The sequence below is a fragment of the Acipenser ruthenus genome, chromosome 13, assembly GCF_902713425.1.
Source record: "Acipenser ruthenus chromosome 13, fAciRut3.2 maternal haplotype, whole genome shotgun sequence".
NCBI classification, from domain to species: Eukaryota; Metazoa; Chordata; class Actinopteri; order Acipenseriformes; family Acipenseridae; genus Acipenser; species Acipenser ruthenus.
The window spans coordinates 28,201,013-28,219,556 of NC_081201.1; the positions used below are offsets into that span (position 1 = coordinate 28,201,013).

At 33.9% G+C, this 18,544-nt stretch overlaps 1 long non-coding RNA gene across 2 annotated transcripts in view; it reads left to right on the forward strand.

Annotated features, from left to right (window-relative positions):
* Nucleotides 1-1,782: 1,782 nt before the first annotated feature.
* Nucleotides 1,783-18,544, forward strand: part of LOC131696869 (uncharacterized) — a 56,076-nt gene continuing 39,314 nt past the window's right edge. For both annotated transcript variants that reach the window (XR_009306755.1, XR_009306756.1), the window contains exons 1-3: nt 1,783-2,385; nt 3,926-3,996; nt 5,572-5,605. This is a non-coding gene — a long non-coding RNA (uncharacterized LOC131696869). The remainder of the gene's footprint in view (nt 2,386-3,925; nt 3,997-5,571; nt 5,606-18,544) is intronic.

The window sequence follows — 18,544 nt, forward strand, 5'->3', positions numbered from 1 at the left end:
GTAATTTCAATGCCCTGATACCACTTTTGTGTTTATACAATGTGTAAAACTCTAGTTATTGTCATGTGTCTTACCCCCACACCTAACTTTTTAAAATATTCATTGCAGGTAAGTTACATGAAAAACTGCCTGTACATTTACCCACCTTAGAAGGATGTATTAGGACCTAATATATGAGAGAATAAGGAACACGCTTTGTGCCTCCCAGATGTTAAAGAGTAAGTTTCATTTCAATTATTATTTTTTTTATTTTTTATTTAGTGTATCCAATTATAATTTTCCCCCCGATTTTCTCCTAATTTGGAATCGCTTTTCCACTCACCGCAGCAATTCCCCACATGGCTCAGGAGACCCAAAAGTTCAATGGGCATCCTCTGATCCCATGACCAAGCCAGCTTCCTTTTCCACCCAGAAACTTGAGAGCAGATGTCAGTGAGCTACCGACCTCTGGAGGACAAAAGCCAGCACTGCAGGTGTCAGCTCTGAGCTCTCTACTGTTGGATGTTATAATATTGTACAGTGATTTGTATGTGTTGACTTTACATTACAAAGGAAACATGTTAAAACATGCTCTCTTGTGGTTATACCATGCACTTACATGCTCCTTCATGGTGAACTTTTTTTTTAAAATTCCATTTATAGAAAGAGGGATGGATTGTATCTTTACATGTTATACTCTTCCAGGTCTGTATGTGTGTGTGTGTGTGTGTGTGTGTGTGTGTGTGTGTGTGTGTGTGTGTGTGTGTGTGTGTGTGTATATATATATATATATATATATATATATATATATATATATATACAAACTTGGAAAAGTATAAAATGGTGAAACATGTCTGCAGATAAGTGTGCACTGACTTTTAAAATACTGTGAATGTAGAAGCCTTATGGCGACTTTCCTGCAACTTGATTGGCTCTGTAATTCTGATATTTCCAGCAATCCCAAACCATAATTCTATAGATATTGCTTTATTTTACCTTAACTCGAAAGCTATAAAATACTAGATGGACTTCAGTGAGTTACAAAAAATAAATTCCATCTGGGGTTTCTGTGACGTCATAAATTACGAGCCCATGTATTACGCAGCACAAAAACAAATCAAACAAGATCACTCCATCGGCTATTAACAAAATGTCGTTTTAAAGTAAATGTCAACCTTTTTAATAAGATGTCAATTGAGGAATGGCTAAATCAAAACATCGCGGAAAATAGGAGCACCTCTGAGATGTCTACAGTCGCTGTAAGTAGTACAAACTGAACGGGTTTGTTCATCAAGCTCTTCCGAAGGTCACACTGCTTCTGCTATCCATGTACTACTATGCAACTTTCCCAGAAGCATTTTTAATAACTGCTGGACATCTGGAAATATTCAACTCAATTACCAAGGAAAATACGTTATTATTATTATTATTATTATTATTATTATTATTATTATTATTATTATTATTATTATTATTATTTTCACAATCTTTTGTTCTCTGTTTTCAAATAAAAAATTACAGTTTTAAAAACACAGTTTTGTACACATTTTATAGAGAAGATCGTTGTTATGGAGTACTGTATTTACAGAATGTTCATTTTAGGGTGCTTATATTGCAGGATGCGTGGAAAAAAAAAGAAAAACCTAAAAATTCACTTAAAATCAATAAAAATTATAGTTAATTGTGCTGTAATTACCTTCGTCTCGGGCTCCATTACCCAAACGGTCGTATAATGCCTGCGCCCTCTGTGTCGGGTCTTATTGCTTACATATACTGCTACTGGAATTCTGCGCTACTGTGCAATGCAGAATTTGCGCCGCAGAATTTTAGTTTTTCACGCAGAATTTGTGATTTCGAACATAACGCTTCCTTTTTCCGATTTTGCGTGTTTCAAATATATTAATTACTTCTCCAGTTAACGTCTTTGCGCACACATGAGCACTTTCTGGGCTGTGTGATCAGCGAGACACAACGTAAAAACCGTATGGTGTACTACGACATGTTTATGAAGCAGTCAATAAAAATATAACGACAAAGTACCAGTACTTCCCAAAGTAGCCAGTTGGGTCTGGATGAAGTTACCAGCAAAGGACAAAGGGCAAAGAGCAGTTCTTTTTGCACAGCGTGAAGGGCCGCCGCCTTCACATGCATCAAAAAGTGTTACTCCAGCTTCTTGTGCTTGAGAATTCCCTTCAAAACTGCATGCGGATGGTGACAAATAGTTTTGCACATTCTATAATGTTGTTCTCATGACCGACGGTCTGTAATTATGTATCATTTTGATTAAAAACAAACAAACAAAAAACAAACAGAAGACGCGGCTCAACAGTATGGCTTAAAAAACGTCAGAAGACCATTACGAGCACACTGAAAAACAAAACACAGGCTGAGAAAGAACGTGTAGAGGTGAGTGGAAATATAAGAACATGTTATAATACATATATAAAGTTATGTATTAATGTGCCCAGTAAATAATCTGTTTGTCAGAACATTTCCTGAATGTTTTTTGGTATCTGTATTGTTACAGACATACTTGCAGACAGATGTTTTGAAGTAAATTACCAAAATTGAAACTGGCGTGATTATATTGTTATTTTGACAAATAAATAATGCGCAGAATTTCATATATATATATATATATATATATATATATATATATATATATATATATATATATAATCATACACACACAAAGTCCTGATTTGTAATTAGATTCCATGCTGTTGATAATGAATAGCGCTGTGTTGGATAATTATCTCTCGCAGTGGCGTGATACATAACTTTTCGTAGCTCAGCACAGCTGTCATCACCTAAACTGCTCTTTATTGACCTTTCAACAGCACCTATTTCTGTTCTTTACAAATTGTTTCCTGAAATAAAAGGCTTTTGAGTCTGTACACGTTACCTATACTGCCATTGTTTTTAGTCTTTTTCCTTGGCCAATTTTGGACATTTGTAGTTGGATATGTTTGTTTGTTTTTGTTTTGCTTCACTGAAGCTTGTTTTATTGCCTAATGTTAACACCTTATGTTACTCTATACATCCTCTAGAGGGCAGCACATACAAACAAAACTGAGTTTTGAAACAACATTATAGTAGCATATGAAAATGCAGTATGTTTGCAATTGTAATTTGCAGTAGCTTCCCAAATACAAATTAGCAGTAAAGCCTATATCTCTGCACATCAACTATCCAGGTGAGATTGCATGCTATCTATGGAAACAAACTTGTATGTCCCCTTCACAGCTCTTAGCTTTCCAAACGAGGAACACCTGGGATGGGTAGGCCAGTGCCAGTCTGGCTTGATTAGCATCGTACCAGTGGTCAGAATGTGTTCAATTCCTTGGACGTATTGAAGAACTATCGTCTTGCTGAGACAGACATACACTTCCTTATCTACTGTAATCCTGTTACAAATCTCGTGTCGGAGTGCTTATCGCACAACCAGGGATGAGTCACAGAGCTCTATCAGTGATTCCCCACAATTGTCAAAAGTAATTTCACAACATACTACCCCAAGTAATCTCTAAGCAATGTAATCTGTTTATACATGTATTTATATGTATAAATGACAAATATGTCCTATAGTCGAGATATACACACCTCTAGACTGTTGGTGATATATCTCCTCCCTAGTTACCATAAAACGACACCCCCTGGTGCGTCCACTTAGAAGTTTGCTGTAAACCCATGACAAAATTAAAGTACTGGGTCACATTCAAAGCTGCAGTTTATACATAGTAACTAGTAAAGTACCTTGAGCATACTAGCACCCTCTGGTGGCTGCTGCTTCTGTGGACCCATTTGTTTTGTATCGCATAGAAAAGGCAACAGCAATATGTAGGGTTTTTCATATAATCCTCTTAATGATTCGCAAATATGTATTTAAGGTATTGCGTCATGAAAAGATTTTGTTTCTTTTTTAACCTGTGATTTCTCTTTAAAGGAGCCATATTCCTGTTCCGTGGAGCCTTCCTAAGATGCAGTGAAAGGGGCCATTAGGACAAACGCCTCCAGGTAAATGACCATGTTAACAGTCTTACATATCCTCTTCTACTATTTGAGAAGTGTGGTGTGTAAAAAATTATTTGTCTTCCAAATATTCAAACTAAACCTGGTGACAGCATTTAATGTTGTAGGGAGGTAACCCAGATTTTGATTCAAAGTTACTGGATTTCTATAACTTGTATGTAAAGTGTATTTTCCATTGCATTTGATTTGTAACTCTCTTTAAAAGCACTCCATTAAATGAAAGACTAAAAAAAGCATTGAAAATGCCTTGTGGAAATGGTTCATGTGTTATCCCTTTTCTGTACCCTGCTATGAAAGACCATTGCATCTTCCCACTTATTTTTGAGGTATAATGACAGAATGGATGTAGATATAATCCTCTGATTTCCTGGTGCTATAAAAATCCAGCTAGGATTCATCAATTCAACCCTTTCGTAAAAATTTTAACAAAGAGAAAAATAAAATATAAATTAATAGTGTATGTTGTGAAAGAATGGAAACACAGCAAAAACATAAACAGATTACCTTTTAGTTTTATTTACAATGGGAAATGCTTCGGAATACACGTTCATTAATCTAGTTACATTCTAGTTACCATTTAATAATTTTATTGCACATTAAAAATGTAAAAGTATAACTACATTGTAGCTACAATACTGTGTGTGATCAATATTCCTGTATTTAAGTGTATCCCAATATGCTATTCATTGGAAACTAGGCATTGGTATTTCAAAACACAGAATGCGGAGGCTTAGAATATCTGGGTCAACACACATAAATGTCACAAGACATGGTAAGTGTCAAGCTTTTGTTTACATTCTGTCTATACTAGACTTCATTTTTTTAATTATTATTTTTTTTTACATCAAATCCCTAATTTATTGGGAAAGATCATTGAGGGTACCCTTAAAAATGAAACAGGAATGCACTTTTTCAGTATGTGCAGTGATTATTCTCCAAATAACTTCCTGGCTTTCAGTAGTTCGGAAGTGTTTAAAACAATCTCTTCAAAGCAGACTATACACCAGCAACACTCTAATCCCTTGTTAATGATAATCGCTAAGAATTCACCCTCAAAGCTTCCCACTTCCTGATACTTATCAACATAATCCTCCAAAAGATCCACAGATTCACTCTTCAGCCTCATATATTACAATACTAGAACACTAACTAGCAGCAGCAGTTCCATGGAACCCTTGTCTGAACATACTCTGAGTGTGTGTGTGTGTAAAAAACAAACAAAAAAATAAATTGTTTATAAAATACAAATCCTCATTTCAGTAAAAATAAGAATACTATTGGACATGTGCTTAAAAGTGTTTTAGAACGTTTCACTCAATCAAAGGTAACCAAAGTTTGTTGCATAGGGATGATGTGATTCAATTAGATGAAATGATAAATGTGTGTGGGTGTGTCCATCCTCGCAAACCTAAGTTGTACACTTTAGTTATGTATTAATCAACTATATCAAACCTTAAATTCTGCATTTAATTTGAAGTAGTTTCCTGGAAGCATAGCTTAGCTCCCTGTTGTTGTTGAAAATGTTGACTTACTTCAGCTAAGGGTGTTTTTCATTTTCAGCTTGTAGCCGTGTAGAACATGTTACCTAATACAGGTAAGTAAAGTTTCACCCTGTCTTGCAGTGTCAGAATTTACTTGCAGTGACAATATGTTAATTTGTATTATACCATGTGTGGTATTTAGTTTTTCATGTAGTATACATGTGATATAAATAGAACACTCCAAATGTTCAGTATCGTTTTTATTTACATTTTCAGTTGTTTGGTAAAGATGTTACAGATTAACATCAGCATTGAAGAAAGAGACTAAGTTTAGAGAATGGGAAAGGTGGAAACTACATACATGTACTTTATTTTTTTTATTAAAACCCAGATTATTATTATTATTATTATTATTATTATTATTGAATCATCTTTGAAAAACTTCGTTTTAGTTTTGGTTATTAGGAGAACACCTTATACTGCACACAGACAACATATTTCAGAGTTTATGTAAACTGGGTTATAATTACAGCTTCAGTGCGGAAACTCAAATATTTGTGATTTATACAAACAAAATTAATTGGAATTAATATACTGAATCCATGGTGATGTTGTGGTACATGTAGAACAGATGCCACCAAGCCTTGGGGAAGCACATATTTCACTTTCAAGTCACTGCTCTGAATTACAGGTTTTTACAAATTTTCCAGTTGTGAACTATTCAGATGTTACAATTTGAGTAATAAATCCTGTCACTGCCAATTACATACAGGCTAAAGTTGAAAAGTTTTGACAAGGTGGTGCTGTAATAATAGCATGTGTGCAGAAACAATATGTTTTTGGTGTGTGTGCTTTTGTTGTACATTTGTAACTGTATTCAGTTCATTTAACTGAATACTCCATCACATAATTTCACATTCATACATATTTTAATTGTCTTTTGTTTTGTTGTATCAACTAGTTCTAAACTATTGATGGCATTCTGCATCCTTAAACACATTTGAATATTCAAATGAGGGAATGTTTGTTACAAATCTGAATAACAAGTTTAGATTCAGACTCGGCTAACTGCAGCTCCATTTTTTTTATTAAAAAATAAATAAATGTATTATAGGTTAACAGTTAAATATCAGATCCCTTGGCAACGGTATTTAATATTATCCATGTTTCCAGCGCACAGTTCATTAAACATGATATAATACAAATAAAAGAAAACAATGTATGAAAATATTGCAAAACCTGAAAATATATATTTTGTATTAGTAACCTTCATAAAAACTATTACAAAATGTGAAAGAACAGATTCTGCCTTGACCCTTTTGGAATACATTTTAAAATGTAAGACTGGTTGCTGGAGATAGTGTGTGTATATATGTAAGCAATAAGACCTGACACAGAGGGCATTACCAGGCATTATACGACCGTTTGGGTAATGGGGCCCGAGATGAAGTCGAGGCGCTGTTACAACCAAACAGTCTTGTAATGCCCGATGGGGAGGGTCTTATTGCTTATATAATTGAATGTTACAGCACAATTAACTATAATTTTTATTGATTTTAACCAAATTTTTAGGTTTTCCTTTTTTTTCCCACGTATCCTGCAACATAAGTGCTCTAAAATGAACGTTCTGTAAATAGTCCTCCATAACAATGATCTTCTCTATAAAATGTGTACAAAACAGTGTTTTTAAAACTGTATATTTTTTATTTTAAGAGAACAAAAGATTGTAAAAAATATATATTTTATTATTATTATTATTATATTTATTATTATTATTATTATTATTATTATTATTATTATTATTATTATTATTATTAGTGCGGTTATTAAATGGTTCCGTGAAAATAAACTGAGGACAATGATTGGGGGGGGGGGAAAAGTACAATTGTTATAATAATAATAATAATAAAGTATTTTCCTTGGTAATTGAGTTGAATATTTCCAGACGTCGAGCAGTCATTAAAAATGCTTCCGGGAATGTTGCCTAGCAGAAACAGTATGACCTTCGGAAGAGCTTGATAAAGAAACCGGTTCAGTTTGTCCCACAGTACTTCTCTCTGTACTACTTACAGCGACTGTAGACATGTCAGAGGTGCTTGTATTTTCTGGGATGTTTTAATTTAGCCATTCCTCAACTGACATCTAAAGGTTGAAATTTACTTTAAATGACATTTTGTTAATAGCTGATGGAGTGATCTTGTTTGATTTTGTTTTTGTGATGTGGTTACAAACATTCTAAGGGCATATCAGGAATTATATCCCTCTAGCTGAACCATATTTAGAATGTGTTGAATCATTCCAAGTGTGTGTGTATAAAAAATATATTTATATATTTTTTTAAATAAATACAGATGTTAGATGTTTTATGACCTACATTAAGATATCATTTTTTGAGTTTCATTAGGCTGATTCTAATAAAGATTGATTTGTTGGCTGTTTGAAACACCAAGGAAGAGATTAAATTGGGGAAAGTTCACGTTCCTGCCAATTATTGGGTGAGTTTAAGCAGCTTGGACATGTGTGAGCTCTGAGGAGGAGCCGACCACCGGCACACATCAAATAGTGGAGTCTTTGGCAGCTCGACACGCACCACCTCACAGCCCTCCTCCTACAAACTGAGGAGAAGTTATGTATAAATATTTTAACAAAAGATAAGGGTTGGGTACACAGGTCCTCTTAACCTATTAAGCAAAGCAGGAGGTCAGCTTTTACTGTTTTATATTGTAGTGCTGAGGATTCCTCCTGAGCCAGATGATCAAGCCTCTCCCAATTTTATATTTAAACTATTGCTTTTTAAAAATGATTTGAAACAGGCAGACCGAGCACAGCTATAGGGATCAACTAGAGGACTATCCTGAAGCTCATACTCGTACGCATTGACATCATACATAAAGTGTCATTAAATATGCTTATACAACATTAATTATTTAAAACATATAATTACGTTTGATATTTCCTTTTAGTCACATTGGATACAACATTAAAGCATTCAATGGAAATTCAGTCGCAAAAATTCCTCAATTACACTTTCATAGTATCTCGGGCCTACTGTAAAATGTTGAGCCATGGGCCTAAGTCCTTACACTTTCCCTGGCGCAGGCAGTAGACAGCAGTCCAGAGCTGCGCTCAGCTTTATGCAAACTCTTCTCAACATACTCTGTATAATGACTTCCTGTGGTATTTAAATGGGCTAACAAAAACCCACTCCTCAACTAGCATTGCAGCAGCAACATCCCTAGTGAAGTTATCCTTAACAGCACAGTAACAAACAGAAACATATGGCATTAAATTACAAATTGGACAGAGTAAACCTACACATTTGGAACAATGTATCATTAAATACAAATACTTATTTTAAAATTCTGATCCGTGAAAAAAAATGGATCATATTTTTTTTTAACCCTGATACAAGATGTTCAAATTATATTGGTTTATTTTGTCAAGTTCTGTACAAAAAAAAAATAGGTTTTAGAATCACCATATCAGTGGTTTCATCAAACAGATCACATTTGCATGCAGGCATAGACACACACCAATGGTCACAGCAGCATTATTTTAATTAAGTAAACATGAGAGAAAAAAAGAGCCCAACTTGGCAGGCTGTCAGGAAAATACCATGTCAGCCCTATATAAAGTAATGCAGGAGATGAGAAGATGCCAAACTCTCTTACCTTTTTACCCTGATCTGGACCCTCCTCATTGAATTCCACAGTAATCGGATAGGGAGGACATCTGCAGAGCTATGAATGAGTAACCGTTTTACATGGCTCCCAAATAAGATCATTTACATGAGACTGTGGTGGCATTGTGTTAAATACCTGCAGCTGCTAGAGAGAAAAAAGTCATGTTCTACCTTCCTTTATAAATCAATGAATATTCTGTTTAATACGATTCATATAATACATAATTTAATGCAGGATGTTTAAAAACCAGAACCACAGGTCAGTAAGGGTAAGTGCTGTAGATGCAACCTGCAACTCCATGGAGTTTCAGATTTCCCTGTATTTTAGATTAGATTGAGATTTGTTATAGTTTATGCAATGGGAATTCAACAAATATAGCCAATATCCAACTATTACACTAGTAAGCTATTTGTTGTGGATACATTTGTACAATTAATTAAGTAACCATCATGTAGTTGTTTTTTTGATAGGGCAAACTTTACCACTAATTGTAATATCTTACACTCCTTAGCTGGTATCAAGACCACTGCTACATACTGCTTGAATGTATTGGGGCTATACAATTATCCATTACCCATGACAGAATGAATGAACTAAACTAAGGATCACCTATGTACTTTATGAGTCTTCTGTAACCATCAAGTTGTACAGGAAAGAGTTGGTTGAATATAGGTATTTGTTACAGAGTGCCAGTTTAGAGGATTAGTTAGACACTGACATGCTAAATGGTTGGACTCGTCTCTGAAGCAGATCTGAAGCAGATCCACATCACACCACATCACAATGCTCAAGTTGTTAAAAATGGAACAGACGCATCACAACCAAATGAACTATTTATCTTATAAGCATCATTGTATGTTTGGCATAAAGGGATATTTATTTATTTATTTATTTATTTATTTATTTATTTATTTATTTATTTAGCAGCCTTGTACCAAAAAAAAAAGGAACTGTCAAAAAATAACAAACCTGTTTTTTAGTATTATATGAAACCAAAAGATTATATTAATATGCAAACTGCATGTTTTCACTTGTGTCTATCACTGGTAAATATTTAATGAAAGAATATATATATATATATATATATATATATATATATATATATATATATATATATATATATATATATACACACATATATAATTTGAAAGGGAAAGCAGATAGTTTATTTATTTCATTTACAGTGGCTAAACTAGATGACTCTTGAACAATAAATGAACGAGAACTTTTAAAATGAAGTGTTAGTCTTGAAAAGGGTCCGCTCTAGTGCACTGATAGTGTAACGATTATTGCCCACATTGTCAAACGGGTAACACAGCAGTACTGATCCATGATGTGGTACGGAACAGAAAAGCCAGAGCACTTGTTCATATGTTTTTTTTTTCTTTTTTAACCGCTCTTCCTGCTGTGATTTAGAGGAAAGATCTCAAACCCCAGTGCTCTAGAGTGGACATTTTGAAAAGAGCTTTGAAACAGACTTTAAAGTTATTAGTGTAAAAAGTTGTCAGGGTGTTAACAATGAAAAGAGAAATTACAGGTACGTTATTTAAACAGTTGTAGCAACACGTGGGGACGTATAATGCTATATTTTTCGGAACCTCAGGTTAATGTTAATTTAGGTCTCAGAAAGCCAATACTAATACAGCTGGTGAATTGTATTGTTTGTTTATTGTGTCTGGATGAAGACAACATATTGCACACGTCAATAATAGAATTTCCTTCAGTAGAGAAGAACTATCGCTAACCGCCTTGTTTACTCTGAAGTGTCAATCATTTCTTTGGGAGAGCCAGCTAGAGTTTCCGGAGCTATGATTAGTAATTTCTAGATTATTTGTCTTCCTCTTACAATATTCATAGGCTCCGCAATTGATACCTTAACAGTTTTTTTTCAGCTAATGTGAGAGGGAATCCCGTCCAAGCCAAACTGAGCATCTATTGGCTGAGTAAAAGAAAAATGTTCAATTTTTAATCATTCCCCCATTGGGTGATCTATAATTCAGGAGAATTGGGATTAATAGGTGCAGTTTTTATGGGCATGACCTGGTAAATTAAATAGTATGGACAGTGTATGGTCATTAACCTGGCAAAGATATGTTCTTTTTTATGTTTAGGATAATGCATATCTCTAGCATACCTAACTCAACAGTATGGATCTCTCAGTCCCTGATTGTGGTTGAAGATACGTGTACAGTGTCAGTTTCTTACTAAAGGGGTTTGACTTATACGTCTGTGGTTCTCAAGGCACGGATTGCAAGGTAGGTATTTTAAGTTCTCCTCCTGCATGACCCTTAAACAGAAATCGATCTCAAATTTGACAGATTTCCCATATCAAAACACCTTACTGTGGATGCCAGTGGCCCAATCATTGTAAAGGAAATAATGTCCTTTTCTACAGTCAATTATTCTTATTTGTATTCTTTTTTATGTAACATCTTTTTATGGATAATATAAACAGTCCACAATGCATTTAAATAGTTAACTATGTTATAAAGAATGTTATAAACAATATAGAACAGTTATTATTAAGCACTAACTAAGGGCACAAGGAGATAAGATATAGTCTACATGTACACTAGCCCAGTAGTTATAGCAGTCTTGAGTTAAAAGAACATGTGACGTAGGCACAGCAATAACCTTATAATCATTTTGTAAAGATTTTGTCAAATACTAATGGAAACGTCAGGCCACAAAACTACAACAAAAATTGAACCTGCACATTCTGCTGTTACTTGTCATATTCATTGGATCTGATTCAAACCAACCTAAAGCATTTTGTGCTGTGTTGTTTTGGTTCTAGATACGACGTGTTGATTATATGTGAACAAGACTTTGACATGACATGAAGATTTACACTAGTAATTAAAATGTTTTTGTAATACACTGTTATTTCTAGGAAATCATGATCAAAAATGTTATTTTATGACAAGTGTATTTTTTTCTGGGATTCCAAAGCTTATAAAAAAATAACAAAAAATGATTGAATGAACTTGTATTTTGGTGTGTTAGGAGGCCTTTCTTACCATTTGCTATAATAATTGGAGACCTGAGAAAACAGGCAATTTTTTCTGTTGATTATTGCATCACCTAATAGTGGGGTTTACAGATACGGTACTTAAGTCAGCATGCCCACACAGTTCCTGTCCTCTCTTTGAGATACTGACTGCCCTAATTACCCAGTACCAATTGAGCCGACCGCTTGTGATATGACTGTCTTTTTTTAACATCAATTTTTTATTTGTTCTTCAAGATTGACATATAGAACCGACTAACATACAGTATATTATATATCCCCTCCCACTTCCCCCGGCAACCTGTCAACTTCCCTGGACACATAGATATAGCAAAAAAAAAAAAAAGGGAAAAAAAGCACATAGAGCTCATTCAAACCGTTGCAGAGTCCAACAGCAAGGATACTTCATAGGGTGTAGTTGTAGTTCGGACCCCCAGGGCACCCCATAAGCTCGCAGGGCAGAGTGAAGTCTTAGAAAAAAAAAGATGAACCAGGTAAATAAAAAATTGAACATAAATCCTGGAAACTGAGAAGACCATCCCTATTAAATATATCATTTAAGATATTGATACCTTTTTTAGACCATGACATTGAGAAGAAAGGCTGTCTACCAGACAAAATAGGAGAGTGTAGATGCCATTTAATTTTGATTCCCATCTGCTTTTCCAGCTTGCAGTCGAGTAAACTGTAATAGGCCCATAAAGTAAAGCGCTGTAAACCCTGTGAATAAAGCATTTTGAAATCTAGTAGGGGATACTAAAGCATTTTGTAATCTAGTAGGGGATACTAAAGCATTTTGTAATCTAGTAGGGGATACTAAAGCATTTTGTAATCTAGTAGGGGATACTAAAGCATTTTGTAATCTAGTAGGGGATACTAAAGCATTTTCTAATCTAGTAGGGGATACTAAAGCATTTTCTAATCTAGTAGGGGATACTAAAGCATTTTCTAATCTAGTAGGGGATACTAAAGCATTTTGAAATCTAGTAGGGGATACTAAAGCATTTTGTAATCTAGTAGGGGATACTAAAGCATTTTGTAATCTAGTAGGGGATACTAAAGCATTTTCTAATCTAGTAGGGGATACTAAAGCATTTTCTAATCTAGTAGGGGATACTAAAGCATTTTGTAATCTAGTAGGGGATACTAAAGCATTTTGAAATCTAGTAGGGGATACTAAAGCATTTTGTAATCTAGTAGGGGATACTAAAGCATTTTGAAATCTAGTAGGGGATACTAAAGCATTTTCTAATCTAGTAGGGGATACTAAAGCATTTTCTAATCTAGTAGGGGATACTAAAGCATTTTCTAATCTAGTAGGGGATACTAAAGCATTTTCTAATCTTGTAGGGGATACTAAAGCATTTTGTAATCTAGTAGGGGATACTAAAGCCAGGTTTTAAGGAAGCGTATTTGAAAAGCTAAATGATAGAATTTAAAATTTGGAACTGCAAAACCTCCATCTGATTTGGGTGATGTGACTGTCCTTTAAGGAATGCTTAGACTTTTTTTTTTTTTGATGTGTATATAATCTCATTTATGAGGATTTTGTTTGAATTTATTACCAACATCTTTCCACAGTTAATAGTTAATGTAAAGCTATACAGATTCCCCTGTAATTAAATCCAAACTAATTAGATAACTGAATGATGTTATATAAGCAGCATTTGATTCTAAGGTTACTGTGTCAAGCAAAGTTTTGATTGAAGGCTTGCATTATTGTGAGGTTAATTTGGCACAGGTGCATACAAGATCTTCTATAGTTAATGTTAGGAAAAGTTTTATCTTACTCTGTGTACAACTCTGTAGATTAACATTTTACTATTTTATATATATATATATATAAAATTGACACCTGGTCATTCTCCTTTTCACTATTTTCATCACTGCTGATAGCATCTCCCAAAAGCGTCTATTTATCCCTATTACTAAACACTGAGCCCCTTTCTTCCTGTACTCATGGACTGCCAGAGCATATCTCACCTCTTCATCTATTTACCATGCCTCAGGTTATCAGAAGGACAGAATAGAATACACTCTCACATGACCAAGACTTGAACTTTGTTAGATGTTACAATTACAAGATGTGTACATTTTGGTGGATATTAATATTTTCTGAATATACACTTGATTTCAGCAGGGCTTGGATTTCAAATTGTATGCAAGGAGTTTCACTGAAGGAACTTTTTATTATTTTTCAAATATTTTAACACAAATTGACTGCAACAGCCAGGAGGTAAATTACCACTGTATATTTATACAGTGATTTTGCAGTTTTTCTATGCTTTTCCCATGGTTATACTATGCATTTACCATAGTTGGCCATGTTTTTTAAAATGCATACCTCTCTGGTCTTTACTAGACTTACTTATCCTTTATAGTGTTTATTATGCTATGCTAACTAAGGGGCAGAGAAGGATATTTGTATGTATTCTATATTTTAAACTGCTGATTTGTGCCATGTTTTAGAATGGGATTTACAGATCGCAGTTTTAACATTAAAGTATTTTAAATATTTAATGTTTACTGCTCTGTTCTGATCAAATGAACATATTTGTCCAAGGACAGAACAATTTCTTGAATCTTAAACTCAAAAGTTTTTACTACCGGGCTTGATTCTAAGACTATTTCTACTGCGCTTCATTCATATATGTTAGGTTTTCAAAACCCTTAGGGACATAAATTAATACGTTTTATATATAAAACAGGTTTGAGAATTCCTCGTAAATTAAATAATTTAAGAATCAAGTCTGGTGTGTAGCATTGTATAATGAAATCTGCAATATTCACTGACAACAAAACATTATTTTGAAGATTTTTTTCCAAAAATACACCATTAAGATGCAGTAGAAGAAAGTATTGGATTACTGTATGGAAAGGCACTGTACTTTTCTTTGCTCACTCTGATTAAAGAGTATAAGACAACTGTGTTATAAATATGCTGCTGTAATATTGAAGTATCTAGAAGTATACTTGTTTATACTGTGGAAAAGTAATTTCTAATTCATGTACATGTTGCAGAAGGATTACTCACTCGTGTTCCCAAGACAAGAAAGTGGAATAAAAATAAAAGTAAAAAAATATATATAGTTTAATTAATATAATGTGACCCCAGAGATATTGTAATTCTGCATTTCTTGATGTCAGGGCTTGGAATAAACCTATTTCTCATGACCCAAAATCATGGGTGTGATTTAAAAGCTGAATTGGAGAGTTTTCACAAATCCAATTCATAAAATGAATGTACTATTTATTTTATGTGGAGTTTTGCCTCGCCTAACACTTTGACTGGTATTTATTTATGTCACTCTCTCACACAACAAATCAATAAACATAATTGACTGGGATCCTGTATTCTATCATTCCTCTGTTTCATTTGTGTGCACCTACCCTTTGCTCAAAGAAAGTTGTTACACAGTGTGATTCATTTTTGCAGCCGTAAGATATGTTTTTAATTGTTAGGATGATAAACTGATTGTTGAGAAAAAAACAAGGCTAAACAGTTATTTTGCCAAGATTGAGCATCTCTTTCATCATAACATTCTAATTTACAACAAACTGCTAGACTGTGAATCTGATTTTGAAACTCATTGAATTACAAGAGTTGATAAATAAAATATCAATATAAAGCCCTGCTCTTTCATGCTATTTCCAGAAGCCTTATGTTGTTCAGTGTGACTTACCTTGAAGTAATGCAAAGAGTATGCGTGGAGCACTTACTCAGATCTTTCCAATATTTGGTGTTTTCAACATACCAGGTTAACTGCAACACATTCAGTAAAGTAAGTGCAGGAGTTTCTCTGTCATTTTCCATCAAGGCAGAGACTAATCATCTTTATCTTTGTTTGGTGTTTTGAGTCTGATTTCTATATTAATCTCTAAATTAAACTTATCTCTGTAATAGGTCTATTGTGTATGAAAGGAACCTGCATTACAGCTAATATGAAATGCTTTAGGATCAGGGATTAAGTATTTTCTCTTTTTTCATCATCCAATTCTCTTTACCATTCCCTGGCATTAATCATTTTGACAGTTGCAGATATGGCAATTATTTTCTCGAGGCAACTATAAAATCTGCAGCAGCAATATTATACATTCAGAGCCAGTGCTTTTACCACCACAATGTATTGTTTCTTTAATTATTTCAAAAAGTGTTTAAAGAACACATACAACGAAAATGTTAATACTAAATACCCTTTCCGTTTGCTAGTATTCAGGGAATGTATGAATGCTATTTTAGATTTAGGGTTATATACAATGTGCACGGTATACTTTGAGGGTAGTATGCAAAATGTACCCATTATTCAAGAGGTGTGTATTTTACAAGATGTGTGCATGTAATCCAAGACTGCTGTATACACAGGTTGCATGTTATATTTGTGAAATGACTATAATATCACAAACAGGTAATGTATTATATCATAGGGTACCTGGGAAGGCTTTGCAATATCTTGAAATTGTAAGTCATAAAACAATGGCAGGTATTCACAATAGATATATACACTAACTTATTGGGCCACAAAATACTGTATATGGCATTCCATCATGGCTGCATTTGTGATACATTTGTAAAAGTGTCACGGAAATCAGCATATGTGCAAAACGTAAGTCAAAGGTCAGAACTTAAAAATTGTTTTCTTCATTGTTAATTGCTTATATGTGCCTCCTAAATGAAATACGATTGAATGTCTTTGTATAATGACCCTGGAGAATAGCTGCCAAGACATAATGAAAGTGCAAAAAATAAAGCAACATTTTCATGTAAGACTAACTGAAATAATAGCTGACATAAAAAGCTCAACAGCACAGGTGACATCATTATTTTTACACTGGATTTATAGTGACAAACTAAAATAACAGCTATGCCTGTTACCAAGTGTATATGATAATAACAGCATTCTAATAAATGGTATATTAATAAGGAATTGGTTTTAAGCCTGTTAGCTGTGTCAGGCTTACCAAACGATGTTCAATACAAACAAAACTGCATCTCAAGTCGCTGAAAGACTGTTCGAACTGGTAATGTCATAACGTAATATATTTGAATGGAGACTGTCATTTTCACACTGAATATGTAGCTATGTTTATTAGCTACATTTCTAGTTTGAAAAAATCACATTTTTCCTTTGGGAAATGCAATTTTACGTTTGTGAATACCAGAATTCAGTTCAGCGATTGGATCAATTGGTTTCAGCCATGATATTTCCCATTCAAATGTTACATATAGGTGGCTTTATTATTAACTATATTCTTGTCAAAAAAAGCAGACAACAATCCATTATAAATGTCAAACTGCATTTTATTAATAGAAAAATACTTTTAGTAACTAGCTTTGTGAAGAAGGCCTATTGTTTCATTATGAGTTTTAAACCTCACTACATTGGGATGTGTATAAGGTCATTTAACTCCTCCTTTCTCACTTCATAATGTTTTGGTTATTTTATCTATATTGTTAATCTCACAGCTATCTAGAAGTCACATGAAGTTCATATATTTTTGGCAGAGTTGGGGGATCTTTTCAATGGAAAGATGTTATGAAAACACATACAGTATATCACATCACAACCAAACAGGAGATAGCCTCTTAGCAGAAAACAAATCTTCTGACCAGAAGTGTGTTTATATACTGCTTTACACAAAAATCCTCTACCTTTCAAGGGAAAATTGTTGTTTTTAAAAGAGATGATTGATTGTAGGCACTCAAACATACCAAATAAATCACAGTCTGAACTTTTATTCTTAAGTGTCAATAGCCCTACCCTGGTACTTAAGGTGCCAGTTATACCCTGAGGAAATGCTAGTCCAGATTCCTGCCTTATAGCTTATAAACACTATAATCTCTCAAACCCTGACATAGCAAATAAACAGAAAGAAACCTACCCAAACGCTTGTAAGGTAATACTCCACTTCCTCCTTTTTATCTCAATGACAGCTTGGGAAGAAGTTGCTGAATTTTAGAAAAAAAACAACCAATTATTCAGAAGTACAAAAAAATTCTGGTTTGTGTTTTGACAAGTACATAAAGGTTAAAACATGAATCTTACCTTTCTTAGTTTGCAGGTTTATAGTGGATTTTACTTTAAAAAATGAAGTTGTGTACAATAAAAAAAAAAAAAAAAAGCTATCAAGTACACTCATTGACGGCGTTTACATGGAAAAGTCATGACAGTTTTCTTCACAATGTTTTTGCCGTACTTTTTAGGAAATGCGTTGCTATGCTGTTCTGATTTAGGAAAAAAAGTCATCTGTACCAATGCAGATTACTCAATTCATAGTAATTTAGAGGAGGGGATATTTAAATGTGTCTACCTAGTAATTAGGAAAAGAACGACTCTGAATATCATGAGGAGAGCTTCATG